Source organism: Strigops habroptila, chromosome W (genome assembly GCF_004027225.2).
Source record: "Strigops habroptila isolate Jane chromosome W, bStrHab1.2.pri, whole genome shotgun sequence".
Lineage (NCBI taxonomy): Eukaryota > Metazoa > Chordata > Aves > Psittaciformes > Psittacidae > Strigops > Strigops habroptila.
In genome coordinates, this window is record NC_044301.2 from 27,555,113 (window position 1) to 27,562,248 (window position 7,136).

A 7,136-nucleotide genomic window follows, 5' to 3' on the forward strand; every position below is an offset into this window, starting at 1 on the left:
AGCAACCACCGGATGGCTGGAAACAAATGCTCTGCCCCATGCCACTGCCCCGAACACTCTCCTGGGCCTTGAGAAACAAGTCTTGTGGTGACACGGCACCCCAGAGAGAATTGAGTCAGACAATGGAACTCATTTCCGGAACAACCTTATAGACACTTGGGCCAAAGAGCATGGCATTGAGTGGGTATATCACATCCCCTACCATGCACCAGCCTCTGGGAAAATCGAATGGTACAATGGGCTGTTAAAAACTCCACTGAGAGCAATGGGTGGTGGGACTTTCAAACACTGGGATACACATTTACCAAAAGCCACCTGGTTGGTCAACAGTAGGGGATCTGCCAACAGGGCTGGCCCAGCCCAATCAGAACTTTTACGTACTGTAGAGGGGGATAAAGTTCCTGTGGTGCACATAAAGAATTTGTTGGGGAAGACAGTCTGGGTTATTCCTGCTTCAGGTAAAGGCTAACCCACTCATGGGATTGCTTTTGCTCAGGGACCTGGATATACTTGGTGGGTAATGCGGGAAGATGGGGAAGTCCGATGTGTACCTCAAGGGGATTTAATTTTGGGGGAAAACAGCCAATGAACTCAATTGTATGCTATTGCCTGCTCTGTAACACTTTTATAGCCCACCAACTACACATCTTCAGGTCGCCAGCAAGTGACCCTGACTTCTCTCCGATCATCACCCCGACAAAGAATGAATTTTGGTGAAACCAGACGAGCTCAGCAGTGATCAGATGAGTTCAGCAGTGTCATCAGCAGGCAACAACCCAACACTACACACCGTCCCTCCTGCCTGAAAGACTATTACAAGAGATGGAGCCTGACATGATGGACTGGATGAATTCAGCAACTTTATAGGGATTGGTCCGTGGACTAAGGAATGATATCTCTCTCTTTGTGGGTGTGTATATATATATATATATGAGAGACAAAAGCAATGGTATATTGAAAAATGTGGGATCTGAGCATGACATATATGGTATGGAATAAGGGGTGGATACTGTCCTGGATTCAGCTACAGCAGTCATTTTTTTCTCCTTCTTAGTAGCTGGTGCAGTGCTTTCAGCCTGGGAACAACGCTGAGAACACCCATGTTTTTAGTTTTTGCAGAGGGGGAGACAGAAGGGGGCGCAGGGGGGCAGCTGCTGATAAGGCTTCAGGAGATTTTAGCCCCTCACGAGCATCGGTAGCTTCCTTAGATGTGACGGCATCAGTGGCAGCGCTGGTCTGTACCTGGCGAAGAGTGGCCAGGATCTGGCACCACGTTGCCCAATGTTCCCCTGCTGTGGGCTCCCCCTTTGAAGCAGCATCATGCAGCCATTTACCAACAAGTTGCCAAGCGGGGATTTGGAAAGCGCCGCCAGCTGGACAGTCAGGCACTTAATCACGGATCCATTCTAACTAAGTCACAAGTTGTGGACTGGATATGGGCCGATGCTGAGATTCGAGACGGCGCATTACTTCCAGACTGCACTGCTTATCTTGGGATAGCTTCCCTCCCATGGCTCCCAACCGCTCACCTTCTTAATGATGATGGGTGCACAATATCAAAGTTCCCGCCTGTCCTGGTTCAGTCAGGCTACACCACCGGTTCAGGCTCTGTGAGCCTCCTATTCATGTCCCAGTTCGGGCGCCATTAGTGACATATGAATGGCACAAACTCAAAGCATCTTCATGCAGCGAATCACTTTATTGCCTAGTGCTCTAGCTTTTATACCATTCTAGCAAAAACTATCTTTAGCCTATTGCTCTAACTCTTATACCAAGCTATTTTATCACATCATGTTTAGTTCTTGATTTACAGTTTTGTTTTTTTCAACATTATTTGTCGTTTCACAAACAATCCCAAAATAATCAGTTCCTTATCTTTCTGTTCTCCTGCTTCTGTCCAGCTGGGTTGCTCTGCTTGATTGCACAATGTACTTTGTTTCTTCTTTAACTCTTTCTTCTCCAGCCAAGCAGTTACTTCTCTTTGGCAATAATCAAATATTTTCCATCCTCTCCCACAGTTGCTAAGTAATGTTTACACTGACCAAGGACTTTCTCAGGCTCATGATCTGCCAGGGAGAAGGGGAAGCTGGGAGGAAGCAGAGACAGGACACCTGACCCAAACTAGCCAAAGGGGTATTCCATGCCACAGCATGTCATGCCCAGTATATAAACTGGGGGGAGTTACCCGGAAGGCCCAGATCGCTGCTCAGGTCAGGCTGGTATCAGGCGGCAGGTGGTGAGCATTTGTATTCTCTCCCCTTGTTATTTCCCTTATCATTATTATTATTATTAGTGGTGGTAGTAGCAGTTTTGTATGGTAGCTTAGTTACTGGACTGTTCTTATCTCAACCCATGGGAGTTACATTCTTTTGATTCTCCTCCCCCTCCCTCGGGGAGCAGGGGGAGGAAGAAGAGGGGGGAGTGAGCCAGCTGCTGCGTGGTTCTGAGTTACCAGCTGCTCTTAAACCATGACACCCTTATCACAGGAGTTGGAGTAAAATCAGCTCTTCCACTCCATCTGGGAAGCTGCTCACCAAAGACTGGAGCAACAACTTAGGACTATAATCCTTGTTGTTTTCTGTTTCAATTCACGCAACTGTTCCTCCAGGACTGAAGTAGGTTTTCCATCCTGCTTTCTCATGTCTTCTCTGTGACCCTGCAGATAAAACCATAGGGTGGCCCAGGGCATGTACCTCCTATATCTTCTCTCTTGGGAAAGAGGGCGCCTTCTCTTTATAGATGAGACGCAGGTTGATGCAAGTGGGGAGCTGGATAGATAAGATCATCTTTCAATTGATTCACCTCCTGGGACAGTTTTTCCACAGCTGAAACAATGGAAGGGGTAAGATTGTCTTCGAACTCTCGGAGTTGATGAGTCACTTCATCCACTCCAGGTCATTGATGCCAATGACTGGGCATATGATGATGGCGCTCTCTGTGTAAGTTTCCACCACATGGGTCGTGTACCTTCAACTTCATCTGTATCTACAGGTGAATTCCCAGCATCTGGCGTACAATAGATAATCTCTAGAATGCCTGATTCCCTCAGGGACTGGATGCCTCTCTCTATTGTGGTCCAGTTGGCTCAGAGACTCATAACATCGTCCTTGTAGGGAAACCTTTCCTTGACAGCTGCCAAGAGCCACCTCCAAAGGCTGAGGGCTCGTTTCTCTTTTGCAAGTGCTTTGTCAATTCCTCCTTCCTTAGCAAGTGATCCCAGCTGCTTGGTTTTCCTACCTTCTAGCTTGTGACCATTGGCCCCATTGTCCCAGCATCAGAGCAACCACGAGACGATGTGCTCCCCTGGAAGACGGCTGAAATTTTTTCTCATATTCTGCAGCTCAGTCGAGGTCCAGGACTGAGAAGTTACCTTTCCTCTTCCTATTTCTCTGATTCATGTATTAATAACTCTTGTACAGATGCCATCCCCTGTACTCAGTGCATTGGGTCTTCATCTTTCTTCACTGCATGGGTTGCTTGTTGTGGCTGTCTTTTGCTTTTCCCCTTGCTTACAGGGGCAACCCATATTGGCACGGTTTGATCGTTTGGTTTACCTGCAGCGTCTTTCACTGTAGCTGGAGTGGCTGCAGCGTCTTTCACTGTGGTTGGAGTGGCTGCAGTGTCTGTCACTGAGGTTAGAGTGGCTGCATTGTCTGTTGGGGTTGGTGTAGCTGCTGTGCTTGGGGGTTGAGTAGCTGCATTGTCTGTTGCTTTGCCATCAGATCCAGAGCCATAATTTTCTAAAGATGCTCTGTAGGCATAGGCCAAACCCCAGCACACTGCAGCAAGTTGTCCCTCTTTGGTATTGCCAGAATGACAGCACACCTCTTCTAACTGTTCTGCTATTTTTTCCCAATTTTGCACTTGTTCAGGGGTCAAATTCCAAAGCACTGGAGGGGCCCACTGGCCCAGGTGCTTATCCATATGATCCCACACCCCCTGCCACTCATGACTGTCCAGCCTTGGGGAAGATCTCTTGGTGGTCCTCTTCTATCTTCATCTAACTCTAGACAAGACCCGAGCCTGACCCTGCTTAACTTTTGAGATCAGACAAAAGAGTGTGTTCTCAGGGCGGTATGGCCATGGGTAAAACATACGCTTTATGTGTGGCAAGATGCTGATCCCCAGCAAAAGCAGCAGGCAGGTTTCAAGGGCATCCAAAGGACATCCAAAACTTTTAGAATTCTCAAATGCTGCTGTAAATAGCCTGGTGGGGGAGTGGGGGGTGTGAGGGAATGTCTCCTTCATAGGTTGAGCCCCCAAGGAGAAAAAAAAAAACAAAAAAACAACGCGTAATTGCTAAAAATTCCATTATATTCCTCTCCACACTGAGACCACAAGCCAGACCAGTTTCATGATCCATGATTCAATTGTATTACAAGTCATTACCATGAAGTACAGCAAATCGAGATCCTTAGCCCAGGCCCATCAGCTGATAAACACTAAAACAGCAAATACTGGCTGTAAGTAAGGTACGACATGCTGAAACTCTGAGATCAAGCACAACAACTCTGAGAGCCAATAAATCAGCATTGTGACGAGTGACTATTAATCCCGAAACAATGAATGCTTATCACAAATATGTTTAGACACACTCTGGTCAGATCTGTCGTTATCTCAAACCTTCATGCCCCACGTTGTTCACTACAAAGAACTGTCGTGGTTTAAGCCCAGCCAGTAACTCAGAACCACGCAGCCACTCGCTCACTCCCCCCCTTCTTCCTCCCCCTGCTCCCGGAGGGATGGGGAGGAGAATTGAAAGAATCTAACTCCCATGGGTTAAGATCAGGTCAGTAACTAAGTGCCCTGGGTTCAGCTATAGCAGTCATTTTTCTCCTTCTTAGTAGCTGGTGCAGTGCTGTGTTTTTTAACTTTCAGCCTCGGAACAACACTGATAACACCGATGTTTTTAGTTGTTGCTCAGTAATGCTTACTCTGACCAAGGACTTTCTTAGAAGGAGAAAAAAAATGACTGCTACAGCTGAACCCAGGACACAACTGAACCACATAACTTAATGTCATCAGCAAACTTGCTGAGGGTGCACTCAATCCCCCATCAATGTCACTGACAGTGATGTTGAACAGGATTGGTCCCAACACCGATCACTGAAGGACACCCCTCGTTACCAGTCTCCAGTTGGACATTAAGCTGTTGACCACAACGCATTCTCAGCCTCATATCTGAGGGTAGAAAACATTTTCAATAAGGTATTTTCATTAGATGACATTTTCAAGACTGCCTTTTCCTTCACATCTCCTCCCCAGACCGAGGGGATACTGACAGGAAGCAGCCCCACAGCACACCTCCCATGCCCCATGGGCCCCCTGAGCACCTCAAGCTGGACAGCTCCAGCATAGCCTTCACTTCTGCAGCTGGGCCTTCAGAGGCAGCAAGAAGTGGCACAACCAAAACTACTTCTCCCTTACAGGTACAGGAAAACAGCCGCCAAGGACTCAACAACCCCCAACCAACACCCCTAGCACAGTGCAGGGGAAACCACATACCCCACCACAGGGGAGGCACGTGGGGGGCGGGTGGGGTGGGCTGGGCTGCTGTGCTAGCAGTGCCTTCCTGGGAGCTCCACAAACTAGCTCACAGCTTTACAGTAACATCATTCCCCTCACACGCATTTGCCTTTTCTGGCTGTGCAACAGTTGATAACTCATGCACCAAAAAGGGGGAAAAAAAAAAGTTTTCTAGAAATCTTAAGATATAACGTACAGAAACATGCACCTAAACAGTGAATGCTGCTTACAGAACCCATGCCTTAAGGGCTACATTTCAACCACAGCGGTTTCTGTACATAGCAGTCAGTCTTTAAAAAACAGGCCCCCATAAAGAATAAATTGTTTCAGTTTGTACAATCTGTATTACTAAACTATTTTTGTAGTACAAGTATAATGACTATTGTGCTATCAGTATTCCCCCTACATCCCTCCCCTAGCAGAAAACCCCAGCACAGTCCTCCTCAGGAGACTGGCAGCTTTTCAGCAGTAGGTCAAGTAGGGGAAAGAGGGGTGAGGACAGAGGCAAAGACCCAAACTCACAGCTCCTTTTACAGCAAAATTCCCTTAAGGCTCATATCAGATCATACATGGCTGGTTTTAAGGAAACCTTAAAAAGCCCTACTAAAGCTACAGCAGTGCTCAACTTCTTTGTAAGACTAGGTTTGCTTCTTAAAAGATGCGGATCATTAAAAACAAAAAAACCCCAACCCAACCAACCAAACACCACCACAGTATTCTCTAGTATATTGACATTTATGCAGCTTTCCTCCCCCATAAGATTTAAAAAACACAACCCCACAAACCACCTGCACATACACAATGTAGACATGCATAGATGAAAAAAAAAAAAAAAAAAAAAAAATCCTACACCCATGTTTTTTTCCTAATTCATTTGCATTTTTTTCTAATGCATTTTTCTAGGTTGCCAATTTCTCTATATAACTTATGCTCATGCCTTTCCCAAGGAAGTGCCAATTCACTAGGAAAACTGCCATACTTGTTGCCCTAGACAAAAGCAGGTATTGGGTGTTTTCTAAGGATTGATCTGCTAAGGAGGTCACCTCTTACCTCCTTGACCTTTCCTATTACATTTTAAGTGTAACTCCTTATTGTAACATGAATTACCCCATACAGTTCGAAAAGATGAGAAAACTATAGTGTTCTAGACAACCCCCTCCAAAGTGAAAGAATCCACTTAATCTGGATCGATCACATTCAGATTTATAAATTTTTATTTAGGAAGCGAAATTAAAACCTGTAAACTATAAATACAAATGCCAAGTTATTACATGAAATATCCAGATCTTTTTTTAATTTCTCACAAATATTTCCTATGGAATTCAACAAACAGGGAAACCAAACAATTTTACATTTCATTAATGATATATCAATTGCTATTTTTAACATTGTTCTTTGCATTAAGCAAGCTGTCTAGAACCAGGGCTATTTAACCCACTGTTAACTCAGTGGCATCACAAACTTTTTATTTATATACTGTCACCAATATGTATATATGCATTGCAAAGAGGACCAAAAACTTGCATAAACCTGCCAAAATTCGCACAATGTTTGCATTAGTATTTTTGTACCTTTTCCCTTTTCCCAAATAGCAAAGCTGAGCCACTGTT